Below are 25,012 nucleotides of genomic sequence, written 5' to 3' on the forward strand. Positions count from 1 at the left end.
TAACAAGTTCGAGTTGCGGTGTTTTTCTAATTAGGCACATAAAAATACTGTTATAGCAAGCACCCCAGCATACCCAGGGTGGCTGCCACTGCAGATTCTTAGATCTGCTTTTCTAAAGGAAAGCAACTCAAAATGGGTTAACAATCTTGTTTTAATCAATCAAACATATATCGTTTACCTAGTTCAGAGGAAAAAGTTCAGCACCCCAAACTTCAGAGTATACAGAGGTTACAAGCAGAAGTTATAAGACAGAGAAACATTTCAGCAGACAGGCTTCCAAACTGTCCAACCATTACATACATCCATACGTAATCACAGTTGCCAGAGAGGGAAGCATCAGTAACTGTACAGGAAAAATATATGTGCACGTAATCAGCTAAAGTATTTGAAAAACATTTTTTACATCTCTTGCTTAATGTAACGAGAAAATCCTATCATAACACCTAAGACTTTAATATTCTGTGGAATACTCAGTAAATTAAATCCATCTTGTCAATATTATGGACAGTGTCAGTATCACACAATAACAATAATCTACTAAATTTCATTGGCTTTAGCACCCTTCTTTCCAAAAATAATTTAGATTTCTTCTTACTGATCCTTCTCTCCTCTCTCTCTCTCTCTCTCTCTCTCTCTCTCTCTCTCTCTCTCTCTCAATTTGTTTTTAATTTACTGACACATTTTAATTATTTTAAAGTGTTATTGATGCCTTTTTGTGCCAGTCATTTCCAAATCTATCATCCTCTTGTCATTGAAACTTCCCTAAAAAAAAGGAAGAAAGTTCCCTAACTCTTACTGACAAATTTATCTCTGGCATTCTACTTCTGGCCTCCATGGAAATAACAACCTCTTCTCTGCTCACATTCAGGCTGCATGGGAATGCATCCACCTCTTGATACCCCTTGAATCTCACCTATTCTTTCCCAATTCAACCTAAGTGTGCATGTGCTGTTGCTCCTTCAAAGAGTATTGATCCATTTATAGTCAGAGGTGTGTTGGAGTTATCTCATATTGACTTGCAAGCGCTGATTATTAAATTTTCAGTGTGAGTATTTACACTTCAGAAATCAGCAAATGCTTCAAATCAGGGTTTATAATTTTTTATTTTATCATATAGATGTTAAGAAAGTAATGGGAAAATGATAATAATACATATTAAATTTTAAAGCATATAATGCATTTTCAGAAAGGAAGCTGTTAAACATTTACTAACACACCCCTGTTTGTAGTGCAATGTGTATTTTAGTTTTTGGAATACTAATTCAACTCTTCCTCCTTCCCTTCTGCTCTTTCAATTTCTCTTATACTTTTAGGTTCTTAGATGATTCCTAATTATTGTTTCTTTAAATCTCAACACATATGCAAATATATATATATATATATATATATATGTGTGTGTGTGTGTGTGTGTGTGTGTTTGTATACCTACACACAATATATACACATATGCATATATGTGTGTATATGTATATATATACATACCAAATGGGTATACGTATATGTATGTGTGTATATATGCATAAGTGATGTGTGTATGTATATGTATATGTGTATGTATATGTATATGTATATATATATGTGTTGCTACAGGAAAGTAAATTTTTAAGATCTTCCCTGTCCCTAGGTTAAGTGCACCTGGAGCCTGTGGTGGGAGGCTTGTTTCTCAGGAGATACTTTGTGATTGGGCAGTGGGTCAAGAGGGTTGTTACATTCTCTGACTCCTGAGAAGGCTATGTAATCCATGATGTGAGGCTTTGTTTGGGGGCTCACTTTGAGAAATATTGTGTGATTTGACCAGATGAGACTCTGGGCAGCCGTTGAGAGCCCCCAGCTTTGAAAAACTCAGATGTTGGTGCTTCCCTCTCTGGTAACTGACTAGGTATGGATGTAATGGTTGGACAGTTGGAGGCCTGTCTGCTTGATCTGTTTGTTTCCATCTTCTTGTAATTTTTGCTTGTACCCTTTGTATACTCTGAAGTTTAGGGTGCCAACTTTTTCCCCTGAACTAGGTAAATGATATGTTTGATTGACTAAAGCAAGATTGTAAACCCATTTTGAGTTGCCTTCCTTTAGAAAAGCAAATCTAAGAACCTATGTTGGCAGCCACCCTGGGGATGCTATGGTGCTTGCTGCAACATGTATATGTATGTTTATGTGTATATGCATACATATGTGTATGTGTATATGCATATGTACATATGTGTGTGTGGTGATTATTCAAATTGACATTACTGAACCTCTCCCCTTATTTTTAGTGGGGTACTATAGCTATAAATAATTGCATGTTCTATCAAATTCAGTATGATATATTGGTTAGTTCTGCTGACTACCTTTTTCTGTATTTTTTTTTAAACTGTGTTATAAAGAGTGGCTTACTGAAAGGAAAAAAGTGAAGAACATATTCAGAAATGGTCATATAAAAAGAAAAGATTTTTTTAAGTTGACTTTGCTTCATAGCTAAAAACTTTTCTCTTGTCTGAATTCAAAGTTCACTCTTTATGTAACATTCTGAAATTTAACCATTACATACCTTGGAGTTTTAAGTTTGGTGTTTTTCTCTCTTAGCAATATAGAGAATCTACCAATCGGTATTTTAATGACTGCTTTCTAATATTTTGGATGATTATTTTGTATCATTTCCTACAACATGGTATTCAGATTTTTAAATTATCTCGGTGCATACTGTCTTCAAATTCACAGGTGCTTTGGCTTGTATAGAATTCATGTGATCTTTCAAAATAGTTGTCTATTGCTTCTTTTATGCCAATTTTTTCAATTTACGCATTTCTTAGTTCTAAATCTATCATTTTCATTTTCAATGTTTGCTCTTTGGAGATATTATCTGTCAATTTTTAAGTTTTTCTGTTTATTCTTTTAAAGATCTGAATTCTGATCCAATTGCCATCTTAATTTCTTCTTTTTGATATTTCATTTGAAGAACCTATGTTGGCAGCCACCCTGGGGATGCTATGGTGCTTGCTGCAACATGTATATGTATGTTTATGTGTATATGCATACATATGTGTATGTGTATATGCATATGTACATATGTGTGTGTGGTGATTATTCAAATTGACATTACTGAACCTCTCCCCTTATTTTTAGTGGGGTACTATAGCTATAAATAATTGCATTCAGAGTAACTCTGTATCTAAGAATCTTTCCATCGACAATATCTGCTATTGCATTGGATGACTTCATTGTCAATGGGACAATTACAGTCCTTCCATTGACATTATGATCTAACTGCCAGAATTTACATGCTATGTGCCTTCTAATCAAAACCAGTTGACTCTATTTAGATCTGAAAATTCACTTATTTATTTATTTATTTATTTTTACAACAAAAGTGCATCTGGCTGAGAACTTTTATGCCAAGTTTCATGTGAATTGAATCATCAGAGTTTCACTTTAAGAATGAGATTATAATGGGGATTCTGGCAGACCCCTCACTACATCAGGGTTGGTTGGGTGGTGCTACTGTATATATCTGTTGTCACATTGCATTTGTGCATTCAAATTAAAATCTTGGTTAGGCATCAGAAGGGAATTTGATTTTTGATTCACTCTATTCTGTTATTGCTTATCATCCTGGAAGATATGTCTTGGTATTTTGAAAACAGGGAATCTGTTTCCTATTTCTTTAGGCTTCATAAATACACCCTGTTTATATTAAAATGATAGATAAATATACATAAAGTTGGAAAACATGACCACAGAACTTTTCCCCCTTTACAAAAAGCCTTTAAAAGATACCCTTTTATTGTTATTAAACTTTTGCCCTTGGCCAACAGAGCCTTCTTTATATTTTAACAGATGCAGACACCTCTTTCATGTGGCCTGGATATAGTCTATATTTGATATTATTTGTGGGTAACAAAAAAATTACTAAGCATACAGCACAGAACCCATTTCACAATTATACTGCTGTTAATATATATTTTGATATCTGTGGATAGTATAAGTATATATCTGTATCTATATCTAAATGAAGTCTTGGAGTTTTTCATCTTGAAATGAAAACAGCATCTGTGGTTTAAGAAGTTCAGTGAAAGGTTATTTATAAACTTATGACTGGTGAATTGATGTAAAATTCTGCTTTCAAGCACTGCATCACAATCTCAATGGGGAGAAGATTCTCTCTCTCTCTCTCTCTCTCTGTCTCTGTCTCTCTGTCTCTCTCTCTCTGTCTCTCTCTCTCTCTGTCTCTCTCTCTCTCTCTCTGTCTCTCTCTCTCTCTCTCTCTCTCTCTGTCTGACTGTCTGTCTGTTTGTCTGTCTCTCTCCTCTGACCACCCCCTCCATCAATCTGCCCTCCCATCTGTCAGTCCATCTCTTTACTTACTCCCCTCCCCTCCTACTTCCTTGCAGTATAAAATGGATTACTATATACAACTTATTGCATATGTCATTCCTTCTTTGAGCCAATTCTCATGAAAGTAAGGTTCAAGCAATGCCCATCAGCCACCTCCCCTCTTCCCTCCTATAATAAGTCTTTTGTGCATCTTTGTATGAGATAATTTACCCCATTCTACCTCTCCCTTCTTTTTTCTCTCAGTACCCTCCTCTTTCTCACCTCTTAATTATTTTTTAAGTCACGCCCTCAAATGCACTCTATACTCTCACCCTCTGTATAGGTATACTCCTCCTAACTGCATTATTGGTGATATAGTTGTTAAGAATTACAAATATCATCTTCCCATGTAGGTATGTAAATAGCTTAGCTCTATTGAATCCCTTATGCTTTCTTGTTCCTTTTTACCCTTTTAGGCTTCTCTTGAGTCTCGATATCAAAAAGCAAAACTTTTGTTCAGCTCTGGTCTTGCCTCAGTTAAGCTTGAAAAATTTATATTTCATTGAACAATCATTTTTTTTTTAATTTTGATGAAAGAATGTGCTCGGTTTCACTTGGTAGGTAAGATTCTTGATTATAGTTTTAGATCCTTTGTCTTCAATCATATTGTGTTCATGACTTCTGATCCTTTAATGTTACAGTTGCTAAGTTCTCTGTAATTCTAACTGTGGCTCCCTGATACCTGAATTGTTTCTTTCTGACTGCTTCCAATATTTTTTCCTTTGCCTGGGAATTCTGGAATTTGCTTATAATGTTTCTGGGGTTTTCTTTTTGGGATCTCTTTCAGGAAGTAATCAATGGGTTCTTTTCCAGCATTTTTCCTTATTTTTTAATTTGAGTTTTGTTCTGGGAATGGGAGGGGCACTGTCCCAAGCTTCTTGTGCCAGAGGCTGTGGGCCATGCTTGCCTGATGCAGTACTGGTGCTACCTTGATGCCCATGGAGGACCCTTATTCCTGATGCTGTGCTGAGAGGATATGGTGGGATGGGGAATGACTGGTGCTGCTAGAAGCTACAAGGGTCTGACCTGGAACTACACTGAGGAACCCTGTACTGTGCTTGGGCCGGAGGTTCTTGCTGTTTGCCTGTTGCTGTGAAGAAATGGAGTTGGGGACGGGGGTGTGTGGCAAGGGGGTGGGGGGGGCACTGGTACTGCATGGTGTTGAAGAAGTCTGACAACTCACCTGCTACTGAGCTGAGGCACATGGGGGTGTTACCATTTCCTACTTGCTCAGTTGTGTTGAGGCATGTGGTGGGTCCCGGCACTGGAATCTGCCCCCTCACCCAAAGCTGTGCTGAGGCATATGGAAAGGTTCTGGTGCTGATTTCTGTCCATTCACACAGGGCATGTAAGGGTCCCTAAGATGGTGTCTGTCCATTCCGCAGATGCGATGCTGAAGCATGGGGGCAGGGTCCTGGTATTGGCATTTGTCTGCTCTCCTGGCTCTGCACTGGGGCTCAGGGCCTGGCTTGCTAGGCTACTTCCTTCCTAGTCTATGCTCTCTTTTTACCTGAGTGAAACAGACCTTTCCTGCTGACCTTCCAAGTTTCTTGGTCTAGAAGATTGTTTCACCCCATCTTTTTGCTGGTTCTTCTGCTCAATAATTCATTTTGGGAAGCTATTGATAGATATTTGGAAGTGAATATAGGAGAGTTCTGGTTATTTCCTGCTTATTACACCATCTTGGCTCCTCTCTTCGGCTCTCTTTTTCCCTTACCCCTCTTAAAAGTATTTTTATCTATTATTTCTCAAAATAACTTTTTATGACATTCTGAAACAATATTTATTTATTCTTAGTGTTTTGGATGTCCCTTATATTTTACAATTAATTTCAATTCAGTCAGCATTTATATAATAAAATTTGCCAGCTGGCTGGTATACAAAAGCAAAAATGTAAAAACCCTGTCTTCAAGGAGCTGACTTCCTATTGCAGAACTGTAGTGTGTTTATAAACAAATAAATACAAAATCATATCTGGAGGTAGAGAATAATGAGAACTAGTATTATCAAAAAAGTTTTCTATTGGAGATGCACTTGAGTAAGCTTTGAAGTCATCTAAGGAGTCTAAGAGGAAAGGTAAAAATGAAGATGGAGTGTATTCCAAGGCATTGTGCAATGGCGTCAAGTTAGCAGGAGACAGGCTGAGTTTTGGCCAAACTGGTAGTCTAATTTGATTAGAAAGTAGAGTTTGTAAGAGGAAATAAAATATAATATAATATAATATAATATAATATAATATAATATAATATAATATAATATAATATAATATAATATAATATAATATAATATAATATAATATAATATAATATAATATAATATAATATAATATGATGTGATGTGATGTGATGTGATGTGATGTGATGTGATGTGATGTGATGTGATGTGATATGATGTGATGTGATGTGATGTGATGTGATGTGATGTGATATGATGTGATATGATATGATATAATATAATATGATATAATATAATATAATATAATATAATATAATATATCATGTGATGTGATGTGATGTGATGGAATATATGATACAATATAAAGATAATATGATGTGATATGATGCGATAATATAATACCATACAACATGGCTGATGAGATGCGATACAATAGCCTAACATATTAGATTTGATTAGATATAATAATATATGATATGGCATTATATCATATCATATATTACATTACATTACATTGACATATAGCTGGCAAGTAGGTTGTGGACAATAGGGAGTCACTGAAGGTTTTTGAGCAGGTGACTGACATGGACAGCCTGTTTCTTAGGAATAGCAATTCAGTAGCTATGTGGAAATTGGATTGGAGAGGAAAGAGACTGGAAGCAGTGCAGATCAATTAAGATAATATATTGCAATAGTCCAGGTGAAAGTGATGAAGGTTTGAGGTAGAGTAGTGCCCTTGTGAATAAAGAGGAGATGAATATTTATATCATGAACATCAGTGTCATTTGCCTCACATTTTAAACTCCTAAAGAGCAAACATTGATCAGGAAAATAAACTTTATTTTGTCAAGGAAAACATACACTTTTATTCATTCATTAGTCAACAAACAATTATTAAATTTCCTTAATGGGAAAAGCAAGTTTATATATTATAGGAATGTCTGAGTAATCTCAATTACTTTTTTAACTGTACATGTTGGAATGGTCATCAATTATTCTCCAATAATGATGTCTCTCTAGTGGTTTAAATTTTATTCTTTATTTTAGTCAGATTTCTTGTGAACAACTTTACTTTCATTATATTGCCACTTAACACATTATGCTTACAAAGTCAATTGTTTCTTTAATATTAGTAGATAAATGTTAGAAAGTCAATGTTATCTATTTTAATCCTCACACCATTCATAATTACATAACCAGATTTTAGAACTCAGACTGCTCAAATTATAAATAATATCCATTCTGCTTCTTATAAAGAAAAATGTCTTTTCCAAATTGACAATTCCTTCATTCTCTCCTTCCTGATGTTAAGTGACTTGCCCAGGGTCAACTAGCCACTAAATGTCTAAAGGTGGATTAAGCTAAGGTCTTGCTGACTCCAGCTCTATCATTCTATCCACTGTGCAACCTAGCTAATCCTAATACATGTAACTATGGCAAAAACAAGACAAAGAAATTAGGAACATGAGTTTAAGCAAAGAAAAAAACAAAATTATCACTTTTGCAGATGGTATCATGGTTTTACTTAAAGAACTCTAGAGAATCAACAAAAAAAACAAAACAACTAGTAACTTCTTTAAAGTTGCAGTATATAAAATCAACTCATTTCAGTATTTCTATATTTTATCAACAAAACTGAGCAGGAAAAGATAGAAAGAGAAATTCCATTTAAAATAACTAAAGAAAGCATGATATTTGAGGGTCTAAATGATAAGACTAATGATAATTGTATGTTCACAATTACAAAACAAATTTTACATAAAAACAGACAGAACTAAATAATTAGAGAATATTAATTGCTCATGGGTAGGCCAACCCAAGTTTCTCTGAAGCTGTCCCTTCAGTCATTTTTGTTTTATGGCACAAAAGTATTCCATTAAATTCCTATACTACAAATTGTTCAGTTGTGCCTTAATTAATGGGCACCACTTTAGTATCCAGTTCTTTGATATCATAAAAAAGGGCTACTCTAAATATCTTTGAACATATGTGTCCTTTTCTCTTTCTTCTTTGTAGTATAGAGCCAGTAATGACATTTATGGGCCACGCTATTGTTATTATTACTTTTAATTACTATTAATTATATTGGTGTTGCTGTTTTTGACACAGCTACAAATTGCTCTTTTTAATAGTTCTACCAATCCATAGATCCATTGACAGTCCATCTATCTACCTGTTTCCACAAAGTCACTGCATTTATTGTTTTTCTTTCTTTTTAAATCAACTTTGTAGGTATGATATTTATGAGATGGAAACTCATAGTTGTTTTCATTTGTATTTCTCTAATTATTGAGCAGTGTGGATAAATTAAATGTGTGTATGTGTATGATCACTTTTAGTTTGGATTTTTCCCTTGGAATACTACCTGTTACTATCCTTTGATGATTTATCATTTGGATAATGATTAGTATTATAAATTTGAATCACTTTCCTATATATCTTAAAAACTATATTTATCAGAAAAATGATGCAAAGATGTCTTCCCTCACTTTATCTTTCACTAACAATATTAGCTGCATTGGTTTTATTTATAAAAATCTTTTAAATTATATATAATTAATATTATACATTTTATCTGTTGTGATTCTCCCTAGTCCTTGTTTAGTCAAGAGCTCTTCCTCTATCCATAGATCTGAAAATTCATTTCTTCCTTGCTCCTTTAAATTATTTATGATATGACATGTTACATCTGTAATATATCAACTTAGAGTCTATTTTGTTATAAGGTTTAAGATGTTGGTTGACACTTTCTGCCACATTGCTTTCCATTTTTTTCTCAATGGATTTTGTTAAGTTGTGAGGTCTTAGATCTAGAATGAGGACCTTTACATTGATAGAGCAATAAGTTAAAATGCTAGTTTGTTTCTCTATATCATGTGATTGTTTCACTAATCAACCTCTTACCTACTACCAAATCATTTTGATGGTGATTGCTTTTGAGTTCCAGAACAGAAACTGCTAGGCTATATTATTTCCCACTTTATTCATTATTTTCCCTAAAATCCTTGGATTTCAAGTTTCTTAAGATGTTGGCAGCTAGGTGGCACAGTGAATAGAGCTCTTTGGCTGCAGTCGGGAAGCCTTATTTTTGTTAGCTCAAATCCAACCTCAGACACTTACTAACTGAGTAACCCTGTCACTTTACCCTGTTTGCCTCAGTTTCCTCATCTATAAATTGAGTTAGAGAAGAAAATGGAAAAACACTCCAGGATCTTTGTCAAGAAAACCCCAAATGGGGTCATAATGGGTTGACACAACTGAAATGAATCAACAATTATAATATGAATTTCATAATTTTTAAAGCAATGCTTTGACAATTTCATTGGTATACCACTAAATAGAAAAAATCATTTTGGTAGAATTTTAATTTTTATTATGTTTGTTTGAACTTCTAATGAGTAAATAATATTTCTCCAATTGTTTAGGTCTACCTTTATTTGGATTGAGTATTTTTAAGCTAATATACTCCTTATGCACCCTGGTAAGTAGATTACAAGTATTTAAAAATTTTGTAATTTTTTTAAGGTTAATTTCTCTTTCTATATCCTCCTACTATGTTGTATTGATTATAAGAAGAAATTCTGATGAATTCTTGGGCTTATTTTATATCATGCTACTTGGTTGAAGTTTTTACCTTCAATTTTCAGTTGACTTTCTAGGGATCTCTAAATGAATCTTTGTAACATTTACCAAAAAAATTAGTTTCCCCCTCTCGTTGTATTCCTTCAGTTTTTAAATTTTTCTCTTATTCTTATAGCTAGCTTTATTATACTATATCAAATAATATTGGTAGTAATAAATATCCTTGCTTTACATTAGTTTTTATTAGAAAGGTTTCCAGTTTATCTGTAATGCTAGCTCTTTGTTTTAGATAGATCTTTTACTGTATATTTTTTTTAAAGATCCACTTATTCTTATATTTTCTACTGGTTGGTATTGTTGTTTTAAACAGGGATGGATCTTGTATTTTGCTAAGCATTTTTCTGCACCTACTGATATAATCACAGAATTTTATTGTTCTTATTATTTTTAAATTTATTTTTAGTTTTCAACATTCATTTCCATAAGATTTTGAGTTACAAATTTTCTCCCCATTGTAGCAGCAAGCACCCCAAGCGTCCTCAGGGTTTGCTGCCAATACAGGTTCTTGGATCTGCTTTGATAAAGGAAAGCAACTCAAAATGGGTTAACAAACTTACTTTAATCAGTCAAATATGTATTGTTTACCTAGTTCAGGGGAAAAAAGTCAGCACCCTGAACTTCAAAGTATACAGGCAGAATTATCAAGACAGAAACAGATCAAGTAGACAGCTTTCCAAACTGTCCAGCCATTACATCCATACCAAATCAACATCTGGGTTTCAACATCTGGGTTTTTCAAAGCCAGGGGGCTCTGGACAACGGCTTCCCAGAATCTATATCAAATCACAGAACACTTCTCAAAGTGAGCCCCAAAACAAAACTACACATCAGGGCCTATATAGCCTTCTCCTGTCTCAGAGAATGTAACAACCTTCTGGACCCACTGGCCAATCAAGAAGTATCTACTGAAAAACAAGCCTCCCACCCTAGGCTCCAAGTGCACTTTAGCCTAGGGGCAGGGAAGATCTTTAAATTTGCATTTCTATTACACCCATCTTTCCCCTACCCCCACCCCAAGATAGAAAGCATACTGAATATCACTTCCCCTAAACTGCTTTCTCTTATATGCTCCTCCACACTCCCTCTAACTTTCTAGTAGGGCAAGATGGATTCCTATCTCCCAATGCCTTTATATCTTATTTCCCACTTGCATGTAAAAAACAACTTTTTTAACATGTGTTTTTAAAACTTTGATTTCCAGATTCTTTCCCTTCTTCCCTCCTCACCCACCACCCTAGGAAGATAATTCAATATAGGTTGTAAATGTGTAGTTATGCAAAATGTTTCCAGAGTAGTTATACTGTGAAAGACTAACTATATTTCCCTCCATCCTATCCTGCCCCCCAATTATTCTATTTTCTATTTTGACCCTGTCCCTTTTCAAAAGTGTGTGCTTGTAACTACCCTCTCCCCTAATTTGCCCTCCCTTCTATCATCCTCCATCTTGTCCCCTTCCCCACTACTTTACTGTAGGGTAAGATACCCAAATCAGTGTGTATATTATTCCCTTCTTAAGCCAAATTCAATGAGAGTAAAGTTAACCCATTCCCTGTCACTTTCCTGCTTTTCCCCTCCATTGTAACAGTTTTCCCTTGCCTCTTTTATATGAGATAATTTACCCTCTTCTATCTCTCCCTTTCTCCTTCTCTCATTATATTCCTCCCTCACCTCTTAATTTTATATCATCTCTTCCTATTCAACTGATCCTGTGCCCTCTGTCTATGTATACATGTACACATATATACACACACTCAACATATGTATTTATACACATACATCCTTCTATACATACAAATATATGTATGTATACATATATATACATATATATTCCCTTCAACTATCCTCATACTGACAAAAGTCTCATGAGTTACCATTATCTTTTTTCCATGTAGTAATGTAAATAGTTCAACTTTAATAATAATGTTATATTATGATTTATAGTAATAAGTTCCTTGTTATTTCTTTTTCCTGTTTACCTTCTCATGCTTCTTGTATTTGAAAATCTAATTTTCTGTTCAGCTCTGATTTTTTCATCAAGAATGCTTGAAAGTTCTCTATTTCATTGAATGACCACATTATACTCAGTTTTGGTGGGTAGGTGATTCTGATGGGGTGCTTGTGATCTATGTCTGTAAAATCAATTTGTAAATTCAATTTGTAACATCAGTCTGTAATATCAGTTTGTAACATCAGTTTGTAAAATCCGTTTGTAAAACCAGTCTGTAAAAATCACATTCCCCCCCACCCTCAGTCTCAGAGCATTAACTCTGCCCCTTACCCCTGCTAGCACTCTGCCCAGTAACAACTCATGAATTGTTTACCTCTGCTTGAAACAATAACAAGCTACACCTATGAATCCTTCACTAAACCATCTATAAATATTTTAGCTTAGGCAAATGTTATCTCCCTTTGGTAAAGTGGGCAGCAGCACCCATGAATCCTTCAGTGCGCTATCTATAGGTTAACTCCTTAGCCAATTATACACATACTGAGGCTCTGTTAGCCTTGGTCCCAAACATCCATCTTGTCAAACATGACACTGATGGGTGGCAGACTAGGCACTTCTCAGTCAGCTCTTGACTGCTAGCTGACTTAGTGATGTTGCAGGCCTAAAACCACACCTCCAGGTAGCCCCCCCGCCTTGGGCTATTTCCCAGTGAATTATGGGCAATACGCCTGTGCAGTTGACATTAAAAGTGTATGCTCCTTTAAGCACTGACCACTCCTTAACTCCTCCCTAATCCCACCCTTACTCACCTAGTTAGCATAATTGACATCTGATTAATTGCCTAGACTCCTTAAAAACTATGCTTATATCTTCTTTAAGTTTTCAGTTTTCCTAAGAACTCTTGCCCGCTATAGAGTGTAACAATAAACTTTTACAATCCTGACTTCAAGACTACTTGTGCCAACTGAATTCTTTCCAGACTGAATCATAGGCATTCTGGTCAACAATATTGATCAGAGTTCCTATATAACCTATTGCCATCTTCCCCCCATCAATTTTTAATTTTAATCCTAGCTCCTTTGACGTCCAGAATATCATCTTCCAAGCCCTTTAATCCCTTATCAAAGAAGCTGCTAGATCTTATGTTATTCTGATTGTGTTTCCACAATAATCAAATTGTTTCTTCCTGACAGCTTGTAATATTTTCTCCTTGACCTGGGAACTCTGGAATTTGGGTATGATTTTCCTTGGAGTTTTCTTTTTAGGATCTTTTTCAAGAGGCAATCGGTGAATTCTTTCAACCTCTATTTTGCCCCCTGGTTCTAAAACATCTGGGCAATTTTCCTTGAGAATTTCTTGAAAGTTGTTGTCTAGGCTTTTTTTTATCATGGCTTTCAGATAGTACAATAATTTTTAAATTCTCTCTCCTAGATCCATTTTCCAGGTCAGTGGTTTTTCCAATGAGATATTTCACATCGTCTTCTATTTTTTCATTTGTTTGGATCTCTTTTATAGTATCTTGGTTTCTCATAAAGTCATTAGCTTCCACTTACTCCAATCTAATTTTTATTTTTGTTTTATGCTTTTTGTTTTAGTTTTGCTTTTTTGGAGGGCAATTGGGGTTAAGTGATTTGCCTAAAGTCACATGGCTAGTAAGTGTGTTAAGTATCTGAGGCTGGATTTGAACTCAGGTCCTCCTTACTTCAGGGCCATTGCTCCATTCACTGCACCACCTAGCCACCTTACTCAAATCTAATTTTGAAGGAATTATTCTCTTCAGTGAGTTTTTGAAATTCCTTTTCCATCTGGCAAATTTGTCTTTTTTAGGCATTCTTCTCCTCATTGGCTTTTTGGGCCTCTTTTGCCATTTGAGTTAGTCTATTTTTAAAGTGTATTTTCTTCAGTATTCTGGGGCTCTCCTTTAGCAGGCTGTTGACTCACTTTACATGATTTTCTTGCATCATTCTCATTTCTCTTCCCAATTTTTCCTCTATTTTTTTTACTTTATTTTCAAAATCCTTCTTGAGCTCCTCCATGGCCTATAAGCAGTTCATATTTTTCTTGGAAGATTTTGATGCAGGAGTTTTGACTTTGTTGACTTTTTCTCATTTCATGTTTTGATCCTTTTTGTCCCCAAAAAAGGATTCTATGGTCCTATTGTGCTTCTTCTGCTTACTCATCTTGCCAGCCAGTTACTTAACTTTTGAGGTCTTTGCCACAGTAGAACTCTGCTTCCAGAGTTTAGAGACTTATGTACCAAATCAATGAGTTTTTAGTAAATGTTGTTAGAGCTATGAGGATGGTGCCCTCTCTACAGACACCCCAAGTTCTGGTACACTTGCCACACACCCTAGGACCACCATGCAAGAATGCAATCCTAATCCAAGCAGGTCAAAGCAAGTGCAATTACCCTATGCATGGTCACTTATTCCCCCTATGATATGCAGGCCAGGAGCTCCTGAGGCAGCCACTCAGCCGACAGCTACAGCCACAGTGCCTCCACCACCTCTCACCCCAGGGGCAGGGGCCAGACCCCACTCTCCTGTCACCCAGATCCAACAGAGTTCCCCCCTGACATTTTACTTTTTCTTTGGAATTTATGGTTTGAGAAGTCTAGAAATCATGATAGCTGCCAGTGATTCACTCTCCTGAAGTCTGCTCTGTGTTGCTAGTCAGGGCCACTCCAGATCGCAGTTGACACAGCTCATGTGGGACTGCACTTGGCTCCCAGCTCAGTGCAATCAACCCTTTCTGTTGGCCTGCCAGGCTGCCTTCAGAGGGAAATTTGTTTCTCTCTGTCACTTTGTGGGTTCTGTAGCTCTAAAAATTGTTTAGAGTTATATTTTACAGGTAATGGAGGTGATTGGAATGGGAGCTCATGCCAAGTTCCTGTCTCTACTCCTCCATCTTGGCTCCACCCCTTAATATTGTTCTTATTATTAAGATGGTCTATTTTATTTATACTTTTCCTAATATGGCTCAATCCCAAATTGATAATATAAATATAAATACAATCTGGTAATGACATTTACTCTTTTTGTTATGTTGATCTAGCTTATTTGCAAATATGTAATTTTCAAAGGTTTTAATAAATATTCTTTAAAAGATATTGATCTATAAATTTCTCTCAGTATTTTAAAACACTTTGGTTTAGGTATGCAGTCCACATTATTTTGATATTTTTTCCAGATAATTTTTGTAATGTTGGAGTTAATTATTCTTCTAATATTTAATTGAATTTGATTGTAAATACATAAGGTTCTCCTTTCTTTTGGAGTTAAGTTCAATTTTTTTATGAGGTTGAGCTATTTAAATATTATATTTCATATCCAGGTAATTTGAGTCATTTATATTTTTATAAATATTCATCCATTTTTGGCATTTAATTGAACAAAATAATTTTGAACAATAATCTTTTTTTAAATTTATCATAATTTTATCTTTTTTATTTTTGATAGTTGCAATTTGGTTTTTCTTTTTTAAAGAAAATAATTTATGGTTCATCTATTTTTCTCTACCACTCTCAAAATCACAGCTCTTAATTGTGTTGATTGGTTCATTGTTAGTGTTTCATTGTTACTCTTTTTGGTTTGTTTATAATTTTAAATTCTTAGATTTTTCAATATTTCTATTTCATTCTCATTTTTTTAAATTAGTTTTCTATTTCTATATTAGTTGCACAGCCTATTCATCTAATAGTTCTTTCTGGCTTTTGTTAATGAAAATATTTATAGGCTTGAATTTTTCCCTAAGGACTGCTTTAGCATTTCAAACATTTTGCTTTTTGTCATCTTCTAAATTATATGTTAGTATAAAATTATCTGTTGTATTTAATCAAATGCTTCTCTGACTTGCCCTTTATAATTTTATCATTCTTTGAAATTAAATTATTTAGCTTCTAATAAATTTAATCATTTATTCAATGTATCTTCACTGATTTTTTTTTCTTCATCGTGGTCAATAAGATGTGTCTATTACGATAACTACAAAATATTGTATGATCCTGGCTGTGTTTTTTCTGACTGCTTTTTTACATTGGAAGATCATTTCAGCTCTACAACTCAAACTTTGAAAGTACTTTCTATCCTTAGAGCCCCTCTCTCAGATTGGATGGTGGAGGGCTCTTTCCAGAACCTACATTTAAGAAAGTTGTCTAGGCAAGTCATCTAGTCATTTCACATCAGACTTAACTCCTCTTCACTTTTCTATCATGTTTCCTTCCCCCTCACCATCCCCCAATATTTCTCAGCTTCTTTTTACATGTCATCTTCCCCATCATGATATAAGATCGTATATGGTAGGGATTATCTTTCTTTTCACCTATATTTATATTCCCAGATCCTAACACCATTCTTGGCACAATATGAGCACTTAATAAATGCTTTTTGACTTATCTGAATGCCTTCAGTATTTTCCTTTAGCTGTGTACAGAGTAAATGGAAAGTAAGTTCAAATGGGTTAATAACAGTGGTGGTGAATTGGTGGGGGGAATCCAGCAAAGATATCCTAAAAGAAAAGTGGAATTTGAGTCGAATTCAATAGAAAGTAGAAAGCGAGAGTGAGGATGGAAAGAATTCCCAGTAACAGAGAGAGCACAGTCTAAGCAATACAACTCAGGGTTTGTCTTTGGGTAAATTGCTGGCTTTAGCCATAGTAAGGAAGCAAGGAGGCCCTGTAGTTTCAGAGTGATAGAGCTGTACACAAACACATTGTCTCAAACACTCTGTCTTGGTCACTCAAACTTGGGCAGAGTCCTAGATTATGTTCTGATGTCAGAGGAATTAATTTATAAATACACATATGATCAGGGTCTGAGAATTAATTCATGAACCTGCTCTGGCATCAGCATAACAAAGCTGTTGACCCATCCAGTTTCCATAGTTCCTGCCTAGTCACTTACCTCTGGAGCAAATTAATGATTTCTGCCTAGAATAATGACTTACTATGGTTTCTCTTTAGATTTCCTGGATCACAATTCAGATCTTTGTTGGAATAGTGTGGGGAGAGTGGGGCTATGCTGCTTTGTCAGTCATCTTCATTGATCCTGAATTTCACTTTCTACCTTATAATCTGTCTTCTTCATTAGGCCTTGGGAAGATCTAAGTGCTGAATTGTAAATCCTGACTTCAGGCTTTGTTCTATTTTGTACATTCATACAATTATTGCCCCACTGATCATCTTCTAATCCTGTTTTTGCTGCTGTTCCTCTGTTCTCCTTTGATTTTTTCAGTGAAGGGAGAGGGATAAATATACTTCTACCACCGAACTCACAAGATTGTAGTAAATCTTAGGTGCAGTAATTATTAAAAGTGTTTTGAAACCTATGGCACACCATAAATGCTACTGATTATTTATCATAGTGCATGGGACTTAGTAGGCAATACATATCTGTCAATCAATTGTTTCATAGTTATCATTATTATAGTGAACATGGCAGTAGGACTTGCTTTCTAGTAATGCCACAGGGCCTCAGATGAGGATTCTAATTGGAAGATTCTGGTCATCATTGGGAGCAAGAATGCAAACCCTGTGTGGGGAGATAAATGCAGTGGAACTTTTCCTAATACTGGTAGTGGACAAGTGCCAGGATTAAAGCCGTAAAGCTAATACCACAGTGTGTCAGCTAAGTAAAGCATGAGAGCTGAAACAATATAGCTGTGCTGCACAGAAATAAAGGGCACGTATAACTGGTGCAGAGGAGGATCACAGAGACTACCTTCACTATAACTTTACTTATATTATTGGGATTAGATCTATTAATGTTGTGAGTTGATTTATGAGGTGATAGGGCCTAATCTGAAGGGAATGATAATGACTTATGAATGCCTCATTTCATCCTAAGATTGAACCTGCAATAAGGTTCCATCATCAAACTTACCCTAAATACCCTCCTTTCTCTCTAAACTCCATATATCCATCCTGAAAGAATTATCAAAAATGCAAAAAGAGTTCTGTTGAAATATTTTCATAGCAGCACTGTATATAATTGCAAAAGAAAAGAAAAATATCTGGAAGCAACCTAAATGTCAAAAAAGCATGTAACATAATAATGTAATGTAATGTTATAATGTAATTAATATTGATGAGTATGAGGAGTATAAGGAAATCTGAAAAAAACCATAATGAAATAATACAAAGTAGAAAAGCAAAATCAGAAAAACTGAAGAAACATTACATCCATGTAAATGGAAAAAGTGAGTGAAAATGAATAAAGAAAAATTCCAAAGGAAACTGAGAGTGCCTGAAGAGTTGTTATATATTGTGTTTTGAAATAAATTAATTTAAATGTAATCTTTAGAATTTTGTTAGTTATACTAATGTACAATATTGTTTATAGTAAATAATTTAACATTTTTGTTAAATTAACATGCTTTATCCCTATGTGATCTCTTGCTTCACTAAACTCTTACTTTGACTCATGTGGAGGGAGGGGATGAAAAATCGATCTTATCCTACATTCTAAATCACTAGTTTTGCTTGGAAAATCACTTACTACAGCCCTGTCCTGATTAGTACAATTAAGTAATCTCCTTTAGTGGTTCCATTGTTCAAGTTAACACTAAATATTTCCATTGGATGGAACCAATTATCATATTTTACAAAATATAATCTGGAATTGGATAAATTTAAATACATGTTTCTTCATAAGAAAAATTTGAACTCATCAGGACCCACCTGGGAAGATTTGGTCCTATGTTATCACATAGTAGAAATAGTTTAAGTCACAAAAGGAATGAAATTCAAATGCTCAAAAGCATCAGAACAGTATCCTAAAATTCATTTTAAAAAATTCAATCCTTTGCGGGCAGAAATTCAATTTGGGGAGTTAATTGAAGTCACAATAATTGACATTTGCTATTTTTTATTTGATTGAATATGTTACTTTGTTGCAAGGACTATTTCATTTTGTCTCTATCCCTGGTAATTATCCCCTTCCCAGAAAATAGTAGGCAATTAATGTTTGTTGAATGAATGACTAGAACAGAACTAGAAAGATGAAAGGGAAAGTGAAGCAACAACAATAAAAAGGGACGAGGATAATAAATCACCATTATTTGAGACAAGAATATTCACTCATATTCAAGTATCACATGATTGCAGAGATTATTCTCTCTAACCAATTTGGAGGCAACATTGGGGATAAGGGGAGCAGGTAAGGAATACTTCATGGATATAGGAAAAAAGGATTTGGGAGTGGGGAAGGGAGCTCTTAACCACACCTGATATTAAAGCTTATTGTATTAGTTGAACGCTGTGTTTGCCACTCTTAACAGTAGGTATCTTTGCTCAACATCCTGTCTATTTCAGGGATACAAGGCATGTTGGCATACCTCCTGTGACCAGGTCTCTTTCTTGGGGCTGTTGACTGTCACTTCAAAAATAGTGAAATTCTGAGCTTGTTGGAGAGATGTAGTTAATAATTGTTTTAATGAGCAATTACCATAAGGGGATGAGCACTCAAGTCATTATAACTTTTTGATCCTTCAGAAGAAAGGAATTGTCTGAATGTTAGATATCATTAATTTGATATTGTTTTTACCTTCTGAGGGAATCTCTGTTTCATAAAGTTTCCCAATTAGTTTTCTCTGGTATGTTCTGAGACTAGACATGGATTACAGTTAACGAGTTTCCATTACTACTTGAGCTACTGGAATAACCTGTTAAGGAAGTCTTCACCTTTTGGTTCCTGGGCAAAGAAGGGAACACAAATTTATTAAGTATCTACTATGTGCCAAGTATTGTATTAAGTGCTTTATAAATATTATCTCATTTGATCCTCAGAGCAACCCTGGGAGATATGTGCTATTAAGATCCCCATTCTATAGTTGAGGAAATTCAGGCAAAAAAAAAAATAACTTACCCAGAGTCATACAATTAGGAAGTGAGGGAGTCAGGATTTGAAATCAGTCCTTCCTGCCTCCAAGCCCAGTTGTCTGTCCACTTGGAAACCTAGCTGTCTCAGTGTCTTCTAACATAAAGAAAACTGAATGTATCTTGTAGTAGGGCAGTGAGCATGTAGACAGTTGAATCTCCAAATGAAGAGGAATGGATGTGGTGTTAAACAAAGCAAGGGTTTGGATTGAATTTTATTTGTCTTATTTGTATTTTAGTTAATTGGTTTTCCCTTAATTTAAATTAGGATTATCTCAATTTTAGTGTACATTTCTTGGTGAAGTAGAAAAATTAAAGGTTAATCTTGTAAAATTCTAACTCTCATTTTCCATGAAAGGTCACTTAGTAAAGTTGTGTGCCTGTGGGATAACATAGTATAAGGAATTCAAATCACAAAATTAATTAAATCTATTATTCAAAATCATCAGGAAAGTACCCCAGATTTTTCAGAAATTCTAGTCCTTGTGAGAAGAAATTATTTTTCTAACTTGATTTGAATCATCAAATACCTCCCAATTTAAAATATGTATGTATTCTCCAGGGCATCAAATCCATTGAAATAATCTGGTTTGATCATTGTTCCTATTAGAAATATCATTTCTCTGTTATGAGGACTTGAAATTCTGTCAGTTAAATAACATTAATGAATCCTGGAATCAAAGTTATAGTAATATCTCAAATCCATCATTAGTGCTCCAAATAACAAAAGCTGACATTTTGTGCTCATTTACAGTCAGCAGGCATTTTGGCAGACAGAATCTAGGAGAGGGTTTCTGAAATTTTTCACAGAGTTGATAGAACGTCTGTACAGTACTTGTTTCCTCGTGAAAAGGAAAGTTTTTTCACCCGTATGAATAAGATTAAAATGTGACCATGTCTGTGTCTGATCAGGCTGCCCCTAATGCATCTAGGGAAAGACCCTGGTATGATTCCTGTTTAATGTAATTCAATATACAGAAACATTTCTAGAATTTAGGTGAGTTTTTATTTATATATTTGTTACAGTCTATTTCAGAGATGAATGTATATACATGTGGATGAATAGTCTTTTCTTGTCCATCATTTCATAGAGGAAAAAAAAATGAAAGATTGAAGGGAATGAGTGCCATGCCCAACATTATACAACTAAGAATCCTTTCCATAAATTCATGTATATATGTCAATGAACACATAGGACAGGTCAAACCCATTGCAAAATACTCTTCCTGTCTACTGCTTTTACATTATGGTATGAACAAAAGTTTTATTTCCATAGCTGTAATGCTCCAAAGCAAAATAAACTTCTCTTCTGTCTAGGAGATTTAATTTCACTAGGGAGACATGGGAGATACACATGAGACACAATATAAGACAATGCATGATTAATTGCTAAATCAATTTATAGATTAGGTTATTTTGGAATTCATTGGCAAATCTACCATGGCAAGGATTTTTGAAGAAAGCTCAGTGGAGAAGGTCAGAATTGAATGGAATCTTGGAAGCCAGAAAGGATTTGAACACAACATAAGAAAGAACTCCCCCCATGACCCTCCCCCAGGTAAGGAAAGCAACAAATGTAAACTCACAGAAGAAGGAATAAGCAAGGAATATGAAGAACAAAGTGAAAAAGTTACTCCCTTTTGAGTAAAGTATTTATTTGTACAATAATAAGAGATAAGTTTAGAAAGGAAGATAAGACAGAGTTTGTATAGGGTCTTGAATGATAATGAACTCTGTTCTGTAGGTAACAAGGAAGGAACTATCAAAGATTTTTGAATGGAGGAATGATGGGGTAAACATGATGTTTAGGTGAAATAAATCTTATGGAAGTACAAAAGAAGAGTTGCAGGAAGAAGAGAATGGAAGCAAAAAGATGAGCAAGGATGAAAATCATTAAAGTGATACTGACTTGGCCAAGGTTGATTATAGTGGAGGCAGAAAAGATCTATGACCATAGTGATTGCTATAAAAGGAAAATCAAGCCCCAGAGTCGGGATGACCTGGGATCGAATCCAGGCTCAGACACTTAGCACCCACCCAGAAACACCTGGCTGTGTAACCTTGAGCAAGTTACTCAAACCCAAATGCTTTAAAAAAATAAAAATAAAAAAAAATATCAGCAGAACTTGGTGACACCGACTTTGGGGAAGGGTGGTAAGAAAGAATATAAGGCAATTCAGAAGTTTCAAGCCAGGGTTAAGTTTAAAATGATAGAAGGATATAGAATTATTTGATAAGAAACATTAAGTGTCCCACATTTTGGGTCTTGATAGCTGAAAACTGCACTAGGACTTTTGTGACACCTGGCATAAAATTGTACCTTGAAAGAAAGGATAGTAATAGGTATATAAATGTGGGTGTTATATGTATAAAAGTTGAGTACTTTGAGAGAATTTGCAGAAAGGGAAAAATAGAGTTGAGTCAAGAGAACTGTTGGTAGCTTGGGAAATGTCAATATAATCAGGAGAATTAGGAGACAGTGGTGAGAAAAGAGACGGAGTAACCACAGATGCAAAAAGAGCATGAACTTTCTAGTCAGAAGAGCCAGGAAAGAATTAAAGGTGTGAGTGACCAAAGATTTTAGATGGTGTTGAGAAGCCAACGAGAATGAGAATGACTAAAAACTACTGGATTTGGTAAATAGATATCACTGGTGATCTTTGAGACAAACTCCCATAATATGGGGAAGGCAAGGGAGATAGAAAGAGAGTCAAAGATGGTAAAGTGCTGACCACACGTTCATTAAATAGAGAAAGGAAGGAAAATTGGAGGGGACAGTAGAGGAAAGTAAAGGTTTGGGTTTGTATTTTTTTAAATATATGGATAAGTCCTGTGCTTGGAATGGAGCCAGAAGAGTCAAAATGAGACAAACATTGAAGTTGCAAAAGAAAGGGAAGAATTGGGAAACAGGCCTGCAGGAGGGGAGAAAGGATAGGATTTGGTAGCACAAGTAGAAACGATAGTCTTGAAAAGAGAAACACCTCTGCCTCTGGAGAGGAAAAGACTAAAAGATAACTATGGAGACTGAGAAAAAAAGAGCTGAAGAGGGTAGTTGACAATCATGAATAAAGAAGATAGGGACAAAGGAAACTGGGGGCCTTGCCTGTAACTAAAAGTCTTTTGTTCTCAAATTTTGTTCTCAAATTTGTGCCCAAAATACTTTATCTGGTTCCCTTCTGGGTATTTATGTCATTGTATCTCATGACAGTTGTATACATGCCTCCTTTAATCACATCACCCAGTTGGATTGTAAGCTCCTTGAGGGAAGAGACTTTGTTATTTTTCATCTTTGTATCCCTAAGAGTAATATGAGGCTTTGCACATATTGTGGTGAGAGTAGGGGCCTAGACCTCTGATTTCATGCCACTTGGGAATTTTTCATACAGAAATTCAGTTCTCTCTTCTCCTCCCTCTGCCCTAACCCATGTAAAACACAACCCTTTTGTATAAGAATCTTAGGGAATTTCCTGGGGTCTTTACGGAGTTAAATAACTTATTCAGGTCACACAGGATTTATCAGTCCTGGTGTTCCAGACTCCAAAGCTAGACCTCTATTCACTCCCTGCTCTCCTGTACTTATTTACTCACTCTTTTAAATTCTTTGCTCTTGAAGGTAGGGATGATAGAAGGGATGGAAGATTGGGGGAAGAGGTAATCAGAATGCATGCTTTTTGCGGGTAGGAGGGGAGAAATAGGGACAAAATTTAAAACTCAAAACTTTGTGGATATGAATGTTGAAAACTAAAAAAAAAAATTAATTGAAACATTTTTTAAATGAAATTTTGAGTTCCAACTTTTCTCCCTCCCTCCCCCCACCCCGCCTTGAAAGGGTAAGTAATTTGCTCTGGATTATATATGTAGAGTCATATAAAACATATTTCCATATTAGCCATGTTGCAAAAAAAAAAAAGACAAAAAAATACCAAGAAAAATAACGTAAAAAAAAAGTATGCTTTGATCCGCAAATAAATAAAATTTTTGCTCTTCTGATCAGTATTGTGTTTCTCCTTTGACATCTGTAATTATTCTGCCTCTGTTCTTTTCATTGTCTGCTATTCTCCTTATTACTATTAACATTCCCCATAATACATACAGTTTTCTCCACTATATTTCTGCCTTTCTTCAATAATAAGTCTTCAATAAACTTGCTGAATTTAATATTTGGAAGGCTTGACAACAATGGAAATGATTTAAAGGAACTTTCGTAGGGAATGTAGTGAATGTAGTATACCACTACTTGCAAGGGCCTAGTTGAAATCAGTCACAAGAACTTATCAGGGGCCAGGACTATGCGATTTTACAACTTTCTCTAACAATGCTTTCTGGTAAAGGAACAACAGTGGAAAATACTCCACTTACAAGGAGACCAAATAAATGGATAACCTTTAGTCTTCTCTTTTCTTGCTGACCTATGTAACTTCTCACCCAGATCCCAAAAGAAGCACTGTGACTAGCCCACATGTCAGTAGGACGAATTCAGACTTTGACGTAAAAATCACCGTCCTCTTTTCTCAGTGAAGAATTGTTTATCAAAGCAGCAAGTGTCCTTCATAGACACCTAAGACTACATACTATTTCTGATTTGCCTATTCTATGATCAGCAGATAGGGGATAAGAACTGGACTTGTGATTTTACTGGGACAGAGAACTCTCATGTGAGAGTACACAAAACATATTGTCACGTTCTCTTCAATTTAGACCCTTGGAGGGTTACCTAGAGCACTGAGAGGTTAACGGAGTTGTATAAACTGACATCTCTAATATATCTCAAGGCCAGCTTCCTACCACCATGTACCTCAAATACAGGCTAAAAAGAAAGGTCTAAATGATATTAAAATACTGTTTAAAAACGAGTTTTACCTGGTTTAAAAACAAACAACCAAAAAATCCTAAAGGATAACTATTTGGGGGCCTCTAGGTGGCCCCGGAGTCAGGAGGTCCCAAGTTCGGTTCCAGCCTCAGACACTTCACACACACACACACACACACACACACACACACACACACACACACACACACACA

This window comes from Petaurus breviceps, unplaced genomic scaffold (assembly GCF_028583685.1).
Source record: "Petaurus breviceps papuanus isolate PSGF00001 unplaced genomic scaffold, PetGlider_PUasm1.0 90804, whole genome shotgun sequence".
Taxonomy (NCBI): Eukaryota; Metazoa; Chordata; class Mammalia; order Diprotodontia; family Petauridae; genus Petaurus; species Petaurus breviceps.